General features: G+C 43.8%; 1 pseudogene across 1 annotated transcript in view; it reads right to left on the minus strand.

Moving 5' to 3' along the window:
• Window positions 1-2,178: 2,178 nt before the first annotated feature.
• The window catches only part of LOC308154002 (equilibrative nucleoside transporter 1-like), a 15,942-nt pseudogene continuing 3,035 nt past the window's right edge, over window positions 2,179-15,085 (minus strand). Inside the window, exons 5-10 of the transcript in view lie at window positions 14,647-14,722; window positions 5,268-5,326; window positions 4,958-5,066; window positions 3,366-3,451; window positions 2,849-3,048; window positions 2,179-2,290 (exon numbers count right to left, since the gene is read on the minus strand). The product of the transcript in view is annotated as an equilibrative nucleoside transporter 1-like (transcript). The remainder of the gene's footprint in view (window positions 2,291-2,848; window positions 3,049-3,365; window positions 3,452-4,957; window positions 5,067-5,267; window positions 5,327-14,646; window positions 14,723-15,085) is intronic.

A 15,085-nucleotide genomic window follows, 5' to 3' on the forward strand; every position in this document is an offset into this window, starting at 1 on the left:
CCTTGTTACCGGTCCACACCAGAGCATGCGGAGGAGGAGGAGGGGGGGGCACAGAGCAAGTTGTTCACCTGTTATACCGCAACCACGTTGTCCTCCTGCTGCCTAACCCATCGTTGTCCTCGTCCCGGGTGTCCTCCTCATCTCATGTAGCTCGTGGTGTGTCGCGCCTCTCCTCCTTGCTGCTGCTCGTGCCTCGCCGGTAACGTAAATCTTGGATATTTCTTGAATGCACAAAAAAATGTATGCAATGAGAGACAGATTCCCCGTAGGATGGAGAGGCAGGCGAGGCGATCGTATTACGAGCAACAAAGATCAGCTGCTCACGCGGAGGTGCGCGGCGCAGAGGCACGTTCATTGACAAGTAGTCGGTCACCTGCCGCCAGCCAGCACGGTACCGACATCAGCAGCGATGCTGACCATCATGATATTGACAGATAAACAGATCATAACATGATTCCTCTCATAACGACTGGCGTTGGGCTTAAAGGAACAAGCCCAGACGCAAGCTGTTGTCCTGGGCGATGTGACACCTGCTGCATCGTAGGACTCAACAACAGTTATGGTTCAGGGACTCCACACATGACTTTACGCACACGAATGAAACACACACATTTGTTTTTTTTACCAGTAACTTTGTATTGAATAAGAAGGTAGAGCCCAAGGGGGCAGATCTCATTACAACTTTGGGTGGGTCCATAAACAAGGAATTCTCAAGAGTATTTTCTGGAGGGGACATCAATAATATCACCAATGTATATCAACTTCTCTGCTGTAACAGACACAGCCATTAATAGTAGCTTAAAATATATATTAATTAATCACTTTTAGGCCATCACATTAGCAGAGACTTTTATCCAAAGCGACTTACAACACATATATTTGTCTAAGTAAGTGAATCATCTATCCATCACTCATCATAATACATTTTAAAAAGAAGTAATCTATGCTATGACCAGGTATAGCTTAATTAACCACACAATCAGCAGTGAATCATTTTATTGATACATCAACCATGACAAACAAGTGGGTCTCTGAACCCTTTATATGACATTCTCCCTTTCCCCTCAACCAAAAACATGTCTTGATTGATTTGTTTGTTTTTAGGAATGAGTTAACATCACTAATGTATTCATTGGCAGCATTTCAGCTGCGTGCGAGGCATGCGACGTTTAGCTTGAATTTAGTTCAGACTCAAGGGGTCTTACCAGAGACGTAACCATGGCGATGACAAAAACGTATTGCATGTTTAGGTAGTAGGGGGCAGCAGAGAGCAGCAGGGGGCAGCAGGGGGCAGTAGAGGGCAGTGGAGAGTAGTAGAGGGCAGTAGAGGTCAGCAGGGGGCAGTAGAGGGCAGTAGAGAGCAGCAGAGGGCAGTAGAGAGCAGCAGAGGGCAGTAGAGGGCAGCAGGGGGCAGTAGAGGGCAGTAGAGAGCAGCAGAGGGCAGTAGAGGGCAGCAGGGGGCAGTAGAGAGCAGTAGGGGGCAGTAGAGAGCAGCAGAGGGCAGTAGAGGGCAGTAGAGAGCAGCAGAGGGCAGTAGAGGGCAGTAGAGGGCAGTAGAGAGCAGTAGAGGGCAGTAGAGAGCAGTAGAGAGCAGTAGAGGGCAGCAGGGGGCAGTAGAGGGCAGTAGAGAGCAGTAGAGGGCAGTAGAGAGCAGCAGGGGGCAGTAGAGAGTCCGGAGGTTGTCATGGTGACAGATATTCTAGAGCCAGGAACAACCAGGAAGAGAGTTTCCACCATTCCCAGGTATTGACAGACAGGTCAGGGGTCAGACCACAGGCTGGTCACAGCAGGGGGTGGAGCCTAACACAGCAGCGTCAAGAAGTACAGACCAGGTGTAAAAATATCATTCATGTTTATTCATGAGTTCTCCACAATGACTTTGGCAGTTATATTATTGTGTGTGTGTGTGTGTGTGTGTGTGTGTGTGTAGTCATGACAACATGTAGTCAGACTCAATATGAGATAATTTTTTCAGATTGAATATAGATGGGGGTACACGCACACACACACACACACACACACACACACACACACACACACACACACACACAAAGTGCTAACATTCTCATGAATCATGAGTCGTCTAAATATTGTTTCTATAAAGGAAATAAGTTGGTTAATAAATTTAACAACGTACAGACATGCAGACTGATGGAATGGGGGGGGGGGGGGGGGGGCTTAGACCACGGCCCGGAACAGGAAGCAGAGGGCGGCTCCAAACAGCATACCCAGGGACAGGAAGAACGTCATCATGGCGCCGGCTGTCTCTGCTTCATGCGGAGCTACCTTCCTTTTTTTTTTGAAAATTTGTTTTTCAGATTTTATCCCTTTTTCACCCAATTTGGTAGCCAATTTAACCCAACTTAGCATCCAATTATCCCCTGCCTATTGCATTGGATCCGCCGCCCGACCCCGTGGCCGGCAGTCCCAGAGGAGGGCGCCAGGCAGACTAAGCTGACTGGCTCCTCGAGCCCAGTACCGTTATTCCGGCACCCCAGGGGGCGGTGTTGCGCGACGGATCCTAGTCCAGAAATACTCCTATACCCTCCCTCGGAAGCGGCCGGCCAATATGCCGCTTCCCGTGTGCCTCGGCCATATTCTGGATCTGGCGAGCCGGGATACGAACCCCGGCCCCGGTGGGCAGCATGCACTAGCGGCCAGTGCGTAGACCGCTACACCACCGCGGGGGCGGAGCTACCTTCCTGTAGAGACAGAAGAAGAAGAAGAAGAGGGTTAGCTACCTTCCTGTAGAGACAACAGAAGAAGAGGAAGGTTAGCTAACTTCCTGTAGAGAGAGAAGAAGAAGAAGAGGGTTAGTGCAGTGAGGTGGTTGTGGGTAGTGTAGTACTTGGGGCCATAGCACATGCACAGGGAGGCCAGGTAGCCGTTGCTGAGGGCGAAGGGGACCATGAAGCAGATGAACCAGGCGTCGTGCAGGAAGTAGACCGGCAGGAAGCTACGCGGCTGAACGTTGCACAGCATGAAGAGAGGGATGAAGATCACCCTGGCAACCAGCAGCCCTGGCAACAGCATGCTGTCCTGCCCTGGCTGGGAGACACACACACACACACACTCAGTGCTCTGATCAGGTTATCAGCCTGGTTATTGATTAACGATCGATGACATCACACACTCTCAGGTCAACACTCCATACGATCTTGCTAAACGGGCACTGTGGTGTGTGTGTGTGTGTGTGCGCGTGAGTGCGTTGTGTGCGTGTGTGTGTTGTGTGCACGTGTGTGTTGTGTGTGAGTGTGTGTGCGTGCGTGCGTGTGTGCGTTGTGTGCGTGTGTGTGCGTGTGTTGTGTGTGAGTGTGTGTGTGTGCGTGCGTGTGTGTGTGTGTGTGTGTGTGTGTGTGACCTACCCACATACACACAGCGGTGAAGCTCCTGCCCGCCCAGTCACACAGGTTGTACAGCAGGAAACAGGAAACAGGGATAGGGTAGCCCTCTGAGACACACACACACACACACACACACACACACACACATTTAATTAATTAATTATTTCCTGTAGAGAGGTGGAGGTCTTAGGCATGGCAAGTTTATTTGTATAGCACATTTCATACAAATGGGGCAATTCAGAGCTGCACAGAGCTGCCAACTGTACAAAGACATCAGAGACACGTACTTCCACTGATCACCAACACACAAAAAGACTTGACCAATGTCATAAATCTGCTGGGTGAAGTACAACAATGTGCAAACACAGCAGCCAGATGTAAATAAGTTTAATCATTTATTTATTCTAGTATAATTGTATGTACATTACATGAGAGAGATAAAACATTTAATAAGATAATAGTTAATGGATAAAAAAACAGATAGAAGTGTTAGTGTTTTAATCATAACTGTTGCCGAACATTTTTAGGGTTTGGGCCTGTTTGATTTCTTCCAGGAGTTTATTCCAGGAGCACATGGCAGAGTGACTGAAAGCTGCTGCACCGTGTTTTGTTTTCACTCTTGGAATGATTAGCTGATTAGTCTCAACTGACCGTAGGGGCCTTGCTGGAATATAGGGTGGGAGGAGATCTGCTATGTATTTAGGTGGAAGACCAATTCTCTGAGAGACTGGAAGAGGCATAGCGTTAATTACCATAGCTATGCTGACGACACTCAGCTTTATATCTCAGTAACTCCCAACGACTACGAGATGGTCGACCACCTGATAGATTGTATTGCTGATATTAATATATGGATGACACAACATTTCTCATTGGTGAGAAGACTGGGAGAGAGAAATTATCTGCACATTAGCCTAAAGCCCCGATTTGTCGCACCGCCGAACATTCCATTCTCAATTCTTTGAATTATTTCAATTGGTGTGAATGGAGATTCGAATGTTGTCGTGCGATAAAATCACATCGCGATTTTTCCCATTCAAAACAATGGAATCGAATTCGGCGGTGCGACAAAATTGGGGCCGTGTGCATTGGGCTTAAGAGATTTGGAGGATCAGCTTTTAGCATACAGTATATGCTCCTAGATTGTGGGACACCCTACCTGAGAGCCTGAGGTTGTCTAAAACTCAGGAAATGTTTAAGCGAGACCTCAAAACCTACTTATTCAATGTCGCCTTTTGAAACTAAGGGAGACATTGGAGATTATAGAACTAGGATCACTGTGCTATTACACCATACTCGTGCTTGAGATCTTGTGTTGACAGGAAAAAAGGACCTGGGTGCTGATGAGGCACTGTTAGCTGCCAGCAGCACCTAGACCAGTACCAGAACCGGCACCGCCGCTGGGTGCTGGTAGGCAAACTGGTAGTAGTCGCTTTTGCCTGCTTGCGGCTCTGTCAGTATGTAAAGCGCATTGAGTCGCATCTTGTGAGAAATGCGCTACACAAATAAAACTTGATTTGATTTGATTTGATTTGGTAGCCGGTGTAGGGATCTCAGGATTGGTGTAATACACACACACACACACACACACGCACACACACACACGGCCATACCCCAGGTTCCTCCGTTTACGATGGTGGATTTGACGTCGACAACCACGGAAGGGAAGACTGCCATGGTTACGGTGAAGACGAAGCACACACACGCTGCCATCAGCCAGATCTACACACACACACACACACACACACACACACACACACACACAAGAGGAGGGGGGGGACATGTCAAGTATGTCTATCATCGGGTAGATGGTGAGTGCAAGTTAGTTGGTCTGAGTGGGTGTGTGTGAGTGTGTGCGTGTGTGAGTGTGTGTGTGTGTGTGTGTGTGTGTGTGTGTGTGTGTGTGTGTGTGTGGTCTCCTACCTTCTTGAAGATGGTTGTTATGGAGATGTGAGGTTTGTTGTCGTCTGGGGCCTCCCCTGCTGGGCACACACACACACACACACACATCAGATTGTTCTTTCCAACAGGCTTATTAGACAGACCGTGTGTGTGTGTGTGTGTGTGTGTGTGTGTGTCTGTGTGTGTGTGTGTGTGTGTGTGTGTGTACTTGTTTTACTATCCTGGTGGGGACATTGACCTGACTGCACACCAACACCATGGGGACCTTCGAACCCATGGGGACCCAAATTCAAGTCCCCACAGGCACATCCATTGCAAACAATAGAAAACAGCATGCTAATATAGCCTAGCATCATTTTCCTCACTTTTCCTTGAAGTCCTCCTGGGACACGTTTTTCGGACAAAATGTGTGTGTGAGTGTGTGTGAGTGCGCCCCGTGTGGCACTTGATCGTATTACAGTGTGTGTGAAATGTGTGTGAACTTTAACAGGGCAAACGGCAGTTTTTGTCACTTAACAGGATACAGTCTTGGTTTAGGTTGACAGATTTTAATCTGGGGGGTGGGAGAGTTTGTGTTAAGCTTTATTTTATGTTTATTTCTTGTAGAATGTTACAAATGTTCTAATCAGTTTCATTTCACAAGGAGGCGGTAGTAACAGAACTGCGTTCAATACTCCAATTTGATGTGGTGTAGAAGTTGTAGGAAATAAGAGACAGAAAAAGTGCATGTGGGTGGCCCAGAGAGCAGTACACTGTCCTCGACTGACTCTGATCCGAGGGGGCGGAGTCTCATCACCACACCAATATCCACGCCACAGACCCTACAACTAGGCCCCTGAATAAGCTAGAGACACACGGTCTTCACTGGGGGGTGCATAGAGATTGGCCAGAGGTCAATACAGTGTTGCCGACAAACTCAGGTTGGAGGGGGCGGAGTCTTGCCACCACACCACTATCCACGCCATAGACCACAAACCTCAGCCCTAATAGCCTAGAGACACAAGGTCTTCTCCGGTGGGTAGCCTGGAGAGAAAATATCTAGAGCAGTTAGGCTTACTAGTCAATGTACAACACTCACACCCTATCAAGATCAGTTTGGCTTACTGGTTAACACTCACACACTATCTAGAACACTTTGGCTTACTGGACAATTTAAAACACAATATCTAGAGCAGTTTGGTGTATTGGTTAGTGTACAACACTCAGTGGCGTAGGGTAGCTGTGCTAGGCCCCGGTGCAGGTCTGGCACTGGGCCCCACGCCCCCGCCCGCTCCCATTCCCTGCACGCATGAAACAAATGCATTAGGCCTAGGGCCTATACCAAGGGTGCTCAACCGTTTTAGAACCAAGATCTATTTGCCAGCTTGCCGAGATCTACCAGTCCACTTTCAATATCAAACGCAAAGGGATGGCACACACACGCATGTGCATGGGCACACACACGAGCAGACAAACACACACAATTGCCAATCTGTATGAGGATCCATAGCCAGTACTGCTCTCTGTATTGAATATAAATCTAACAAACAAAAAATAAACCAGATATAAAACAAGTATAATGAGCAAATAATGTCCTACCTTAGGCTGTTGTGGGCTAGGTTGAACTGGGATGTCCTGTCCTGAGCTGGGTTAGGCTGTCCTATGCTGGGCTGTCCTATGCTGAACTGTCCTGTGCTGGGCTAGGCTGGGCTGTGCTGTCTTGTCCTGGGCTGTGCTGTCCTCTGCTGAGCTGTGCTGGGCTGAGCTGTGCTGGGCTGAGCCAAGCTGCTACACACACATGTGCATACAACTCAGTGCGCTTTACAATACGGGAGGACCGTGATGTACGTAGTATAAAAAAACTACTTTCATAACCATATTTAAGATCAGAGGATAAACAAACTATTTACATAACCATATTTATGATCAGAGGATAAACTAACTATTTACATGAACATAAGATTAAATGAGGATAAACTATTTACATAAACATATTTAAGATATGCCTGCCCCCCTCCCCTCCCTAGGTCTGATCATGATAGCAGTCTTGTACCAAAGCCAAGGCTAGGTAATGAGATGGCACAGTGACTACGTTTACATGCACACCATATTCCTGTTCGAATCGGAATTATTATTGTATGTAATTTTTCTCTTGCATGCTCCCAGTGATGGGTATTGATTCTGATTTGATACTCATTGAATCTGATCATCGAGCGATGTGGTGGACTCTCACTATTCGCCTCCCCCTCCCCCACACAGCACCTTCCACAGACAGCAGCACTCAGGCCTCAGCCATTCATTTAACATTGCCGACCTCCTGAACTTTAGGCTCACTTTTGGGACACTTCCTATGTATCCAGGGGAACAGAAAAAGACACACGCCATCAGTGGGATGCCAGCTTTCAGCCAAAAGTGATTTCAAGTCTCTAGACCAATGTATCACCAAACAGCGCTCAATTTAGTCACTCACTATTCGCCTACCCCTCCCCCACTCAGCCGTTCATTTAACATTGCCGACCTCCTGAACTTTAGGCTCACTTTTGGGACACTTCCTATGTAGCCAGGGGAACAGAAAAAGACACACACCATCAGTGGGATGCCAGCTTTCAGACAAAAGTGATTCCAAGTCTCTAGTCCATTGTATGGCCAAACAGGGTTTAACTTATTGGGGATAGGCCTCCATTGACATTACATTGGCGACCTCCTGAACTTTAGGCTCACTTTTGGGACACTTCCTATGTAGCCAGGGGAACAGAAAAAGACACACGCCATCAGTGGGATGCCAGCTTTAAGCCAAAAGTGGTTTCAAGTCTCTAGCCCGATGTATCACCAAACAGCGCTCAATTTAGTTGTGCATTTTTCCCCACACTATGCAGACAGAGCACTGATTTGCACCCCTCCCCCACACAGTTAAGTTTCTGTTCTGCTGAAATCTGCCTCACTCTGTTCAATTAACCTTCCTTCATGTCCATAATCGAGAATTTCTCTAAGCTTCTCTCCCACCATGTCAGCCATGCAGAGAGCGATTTTTTAACTAAAATAAAATGACAACATTCTCAATCATGCAAGCCATATAATGGTTTAAATTATAAAAACATTTAAAACTGTTGTTTTATCTTTAAATAATTACAAAACATAAAGGGATTAAGCAGTTCTACATTTATGAATAATAATTATTAATCTTGTTCCAGAAAACCAGTTATTCCTGTGTGCATTGAATGCAGCAGTAGCTTCGGGGAAAGTTTGGAGGTGCAGGTGCTTAATTGATGTCTCCCCTCCCCCGCCCCAACCTGCAGCTGACCTGGCTGTGACCTTTCAGAGGGCCAAGCAGCATGGAACCAATTCAGCTCATTTAACATTGCCGACCTCCTGAACTTTAGGCTCACTTTTGGGACACCTCCTATGTAGCCAGGGGAACAGAAAAAGACACACACCATCAGTGGGATGCCAGCTTTCAGACAAAACTGTTTTCAAGTCTCTAGTCCATTGTATGGCCAAACAGGGTTTAACTTATTGGGGATAGGCCTCCATTGACATTACATTGGCGACCTCCTGAAATTTAGGCTCACTTTTGGGACACTTCCTATGTAGCCAGGGGAACAGAAAAAGACACACACCATCAGAGGGGTGCCAGCTTTCAGACAAAATTGTTTTCAAGTCTCTAGTCCATTGTATGGCCAAACAGCGCTCAATTTAGTTGTGCATTTTTCCCCACACTATGCAGACAGAGCACTGATTTGCACCCCTCCCCCACACAGTTAAGTTTCTGTTCTGCTGAAATCTGCCTCACTCTGTTCAATTAACCTTCCTTCATGTCCATAATCGAGAATTTCTCTAAGCTTCTCTCCCACCATGTCAGCCATGCAGAGAGCGATTTTTTAACTAAAATAAAATGACAACATTCTCAATCATGCAAGCCATATAATGGTTTAAATTATAAAAACATTTAAAACTGTTGTTTTATCTTTAAATAATTACAAAACATAAAGGGATTAAGCAGTTCTACATTTATGAATAATAATTATTAATCTTGTTCCAGAAAACCAGTTATTCCTGTGTGCATTGAATGCAGCAGTAGCTTTGGGGAAAGTTTGGAGGTGCAGGTGCTTAATTGATGTCTCCCCTCCCCCGCCCCAACCTGCAGCTGACCTGGCTGTGACCTTTCAGAGGGCCAAGCAGCATGGAACCAATTCAGCTCATTTAACATTGCCGACCTCCTGAACTTTAGGCTCACTTTTGGGACACCTCCTATGTAGCCAGGGGAACAGAAAAAGACACACACCATCAGTGGGATGCCAGCTTTCAGACAAAACTGTTTTCAAGTCTCTAGTCCATTGAATGGCCAAACAGGGTTTAACTTATTGGGGATAGGCCTCCATTGACATTACATTGGCGACCTCCTGAACTTTAGGCTCACTTTTGGGACACTTCCTATGTAGCCAGGGGAACAGAAAAAGACACACACCATCAGAGGGGTGCCAGCTTTCAGACAAAATTGTTTTCAAGTCTCTAGTCCATTGTATGGCCAAACAGCGCTCAATTTAGTTGTGCATTTTTCCCCACACTATGCAGACAGAGCACTGATTTGCACCCCTCCCCCACACAGTTAAGTTTCTGTTCTGCTGAAATCTGCCTCACTCTGTTCAATTAACCTTCCTTCATGTCCATAATCGAGAATTTCTCTAAGCTTCTCTCCCACCATGTCAGCCATGCAGAGAGCGATTTTTTAACTAAAATAAAATGACAACATTCTCAATCATGCAAGCCATATAATGGTTTAAATTATAAAAACATTTAAAACTGTTGTTTTATCTTTAAATAATTACAAAACATAAAGGGATTAAGCAGTTCTACATTTATGAATAATAATTATTAATCTTGTTCCAGAAAACCAGTTATTCCTGTGTGCATTGAATGCAGCAGTAGCTTTGGGGAAAGTTTGGAGGTGCAGGTGCTTAATTGATGTCTCCCCTCCCCCGCCCCAACCTGCAGCTGACCTGGCTGTGACCTTTCAGAGGGCCAAGCAGCATGGAACCAATTCAGCTCATTTAACATTGCCGACCTCCTGAACTTTAGGCTCACTTTTGGGACACCTCCTATGTAGCCAGGGGAACAGAAAAAGACACACACCATCAGTGGGATGCCAGCTTTCAGACAAAACTGTTTTCAAGTCTCTAGTCCATTGAATGGCCAAACAGGGTTTAACTTATTGGGGATAGGCCTCCATTGACATTACATTGGCGACCTCCTGAACTTTAGGCTCACTTTTGGGACACTTCCTATGTAGCCAGGGGAACAGAAAAAGACACACACCATCAGAGGGGTGCCAGCTTTCAGACAAAATTGTTTTCAAGTCTCTAGTCCATTGTATGGCCAAACAGCGCTCAATTTAGTTGTGCATTTTTCCCCACACTATGCAGACAGAGCACTGATTTGCACCCCTCCCCCACACAGTTAAGTTTCTGTTCTGCTGAAATCTGCCTCACTCTGTTCAATTAACCTTCCTTCATGTCCATAATCGAGAATTTCTCTAAGCTTCTCTCCCACCATGTCAGCCATGCAGAGAGCGATTTTTTAACTAAAATAAAATGACAACATTCTCAATCATGCAAGCCATATAATGGTTTAAATTATAAAAACATTTAAAACTGTTGTTTTATCTTTAAATAATTACAAAACATAAAGGGATTAAGCAGTTCTACATTTATGAATAATAATTATTCATTTTGTTCCAGAAAACCAGTTATTCCCGTGTGCATTGAATGCAGCAGTAGCTTTGGGGAAAGTTTGGAGGTGCAGGTGCTTAATTGATGTCTCCCCTCCCCCGCCCCAACCTGCAGCTGACCTGGCTGTGACCTTTCAGAGGGCCATGCAGTATGGAACCAATTCAGCTCATTTAACATTGCCGACCTCCTGAACTTTAGGCTCACTTTTGGGACACCTCCTATGTAGCCAGGGGAACAGAAAAAGACACACACCATCAGTGGGATGCCAGCTTTCAGACAAAACTGTTTTCAAGTCTCTAGTCCATTGTATGGCCAAACAGGGTTTAACTTATTGGGGATAGGCCTCCATTGACATTACATTGGCGACTTCCTGAACTTTAGGCTCACTTTTGGGACACTTCCTATGTAGCCAGGGAAACAGAAAAAGACACACACCATCAGTGGGATGCCAGCTTTCAGACAAAACTGTTTTCAAGTCTCTAGTCCATTGTATGGCCAAACAGGGTTTAACTTATTGGGGATAGGCCTCCATTGACATTACATTGGCGACCTCCTGAACTTTAGGCTCACTTTTGGGACACTTCCTATGTAGCCAGGGGAACAGAAAAAGACACACACCATCAGAGGGATGCCAGCTTTCAGACAAAATTGTTTTCAAGTCTCTAGTCCATTGTATGGCCAAACAGCGCTCAATTTAGTTGTGCATTTTTCCCCACACTATGCAGACAGAGCACTGATTTGCACCCCTCCCCCACACAGTTACGTTTCTGTTCTGCTGAAATCTGCCTCGCTCTGTTCAATTAACCTTCCTTCATGACCGGCTCACGGTGGGACCCGTGCCGTGCTGGCGCACTCATGTCCATAATCGAGAATTTCTCTCAGCTTCTCTCCCACCATGTCAGCCATGCAGAGAGCGATTTTTAAACTAAAATAAAATAACCAGAATGTTTACGATATGCTTTTTGTTAACTTTAGCACTGTGAGACTTACAGTTGGAGTTCATATAATTGTAATCTCACCATATATGACAATACTCTTAAAAGGGTTAAAATAAATACATACAATATTCTTTGTAAAAGTCAAACCCTGAAAAGTCATAGGGGTATCCTTAAAAAATAACTGTGTTGTTTTCTTGTAGAATGCTATTTTTTAAGGATACCCCTATACAATTGTATGAATTGTATAGGGGTATCCTTAAAAAATAACTGTTGTTTTCTTGTAGAATGCTATTTTTTAAGGATACCCCTATACAATTGTATGAATTTTTCAGATAGGAGGTTGTTCTTCGGCCCTCGTTATGTTAATTACGATAAAGAGTTGAGTTGTATATTTTTTGTATTACATTGTCGTTAATGAATGATTGTTCTTCCTTCTGAACTCTGTGTTGTTATAATAGAAGTGTGACCCCTGTAATCCAGTATTTCCAGATATTGCAAGATGCCTGTAATAGAGCTTAGTGTAGAGCTTGTAGTACCAAACAGTGTTGTGCGAATAGTGATGACATCATAGGTACCCCTGAGGCTGGTTTGTCTGACAATGCCCCACCAGGATATGAAAAGTCAGGTCTGCAATAAAAAGTTATTAAAACTAGATATTTCAAGTGATTTTTATGATTGTAAAATCAAAAGCAATTTTTAGCAGTTTAAACCATGTCTCTAGAACATTTAGAAAGTACCGTCCCCATCATTCACCTCCTAGTCATGAGTCCCCATCATGTGATAAAAACAAGTATGTGTGTGTGTGTGTGTGTGTGTCTGTCTGCGTCCTTGTGTGTGTGTGTGTGTGTGTGTGTGTGTGAGTCTGACCTTTCTTTTTTTTGTGTAAGATTTTATTTTAATTTTCCATTTTCTTTTTACACAAAACATTATACACACATTACTTGACAAACATCACAATACATCACAACTTGACAAACATCACAACATATCTCAAATTGACATACATCCCAACGCATCACAGCTTGACATACCTCACAACACATCACAACTTGACATACATCACTACACATCACAACTTGACATACATCACACACATCACAGCTTGACATACATCACAACACATCACGACTTGACATACATCACAACACATCACAACTTGACATACATCACAACACATCACAACTTGACATACATCACCACACCTCACAGCTTGATATACATCATAACACATCACAACTTGACAAACATCACAACACATCACACCTTGACAAACATCACAACACATCCTAACATCCCAAAGCCCCACTTTTTTTTTTTAAACCGTCTAAAGTCTATCCCAGTTTACCCCCTATACTTTATCTAACTAATAATTCTAATGCATACTCAAATTAATCTCTTAGTACTATGTTTCTTGCACTATCTTTACGTCTTAGCTAAGGCCTTCACTATCTCTCCCCATATCTTTTCAAACTGATCTTTCTTATTATTGTCTATGGCTAAATTCTTCTCTATATTGGTATAATAAAGAATTTCGTTTTTACATTGTTGTAGTGTTGGAGGTTTAATTGATTTCCAACTTCCAAGTATTAGTTTTTTAAATATAATTGATGAGTACATAATTATCCACCCCCTAGGGTATCTTACTGTGGCTACATCCTGGAAAAGACAGATTGAAGGATCAAATTTGAATCTTTCCTTATGTACCCCTGAGAGCCAATGTTCTATGTCAACCCAGGTTTTCTGTACTCTGGGACACTCCCAGAATGCGTGTATTAGTGAGTCTTTTTTTCCACACTTTAAACAGTTATCTGATACATTACTATAATACTTATGGATTTGATCTCGCGTGTGGTAGACTCTATACATTATTTTATATTGGATTAAACGTAGATTTTCATTAACTGTCATGTCATTTGTAGTATTCCAACACTCTTTCCATTTTAAACCTATATCTGTTCTTCCTAGGTCTCGATTCCACATCTCAATCCTACTTTCTAACAGTTTTTCAGCTACATAGGACTTCTGTAGAGTTCTATAAATTTTACCTATCAAATTCTTATCAATTTCTCCATCAAATATGATATCCTCAATTGTACTCTGCTGCCCAAATGATTTTAAATTAAAATTTAGATTTATGTAGCTTCTTAGCTGCATGTATCTGAAATATTCAGCGTTGGCCAACTTATATTTACTTTGGAAGTCGTGCCATGGAATAATGGTATCCCCTCCTACTAAGTCGTTTATAGTTTCTATTCCCCTTGTTCTCCATGTAGACCAATTTATTGTAGCATTCTGAAGAGTTATCCAAGGATTATTCCACAAAATAGTACTTTTTGGGATTGATATTGATTCTCCCAGTATCCTCTTAATTTTTTCCCATGACGTTTCTATATTATTTACAATAAAGTTTCCTTTTTTCTTAGTCTTATGTTCTGAAAATAAAAGAGTTAAGAGGTTTTGGGGATGTACACCTGAATCTTCAATGTGGATCCATTGTTCTTCTGCTGTGTGTTGGACTATATGCCTCAGATAGAACCCCTGGGCGGCCAGTTGGTATAGCTCCAAGTCTGGAAGGTTAAAGCCCCCCTCTGACATAGGAAGGTGTAAAATATTCCTTCTAATTCTGTGTGTTTTCCCTGCCCATATAAAATCTGTTATGGCTGAGTATACCATATTAAAGTACTTTTTTGGTGGAGTAATTGGTATAATTGAAAACAAAAAAAGAAACTTAGGAAGCCATGCCATGCCGAGTCTGACCTTTCTTGATCAGGTCCAGCTGGGTTCCCTGGTCTCCGACTTTATTGCCTTTGCTGCTGTAGAACTGGTAGAACTCCTGCAGGGGGAGACAGAGTCACACAGTAGCAGTAGTGTTGTAGTCGTAGAGTAGTGTAGTAGTAGCAGTTGTAGTAGTAGTAGTATAATATTGTTGTAGTAGTAGTAGTAGTAGTATAGTAGTAGTAGTGTAATAGTAGTATTATAGTAGTTGTAGTGTAGTAGTAGTAGTAGTAGTAGTTGTAGTAGTAGTAGTAGTGGTGTAGTAGTAGTAGTAGTGTTAGTAGTGTAGTATTATAGTAGTAGTAGTATAGTATTATAGTAGTAGTAGTGTAATAGTAGTATTATAGTAGTAGTAGTAGTAGTAGTAGTAGCAGTGGTGTAGTAGTAGTGTTAGTAGTGTAGTATTATAGTAGTAGTAGTA

This window comes from Nansenia antarctica (assembly GCF_963989245.1).
Source record: "Nansenia antarctica genome assembly, chromosome: 3".
In the NCBI taxonomy this organism is placed as follows: Eukaryota; Metazoa; Chordata; class Actinopteri; order Argentiniformes; family Microstomatidae; genus Nansenia; species Nansenia antarctica.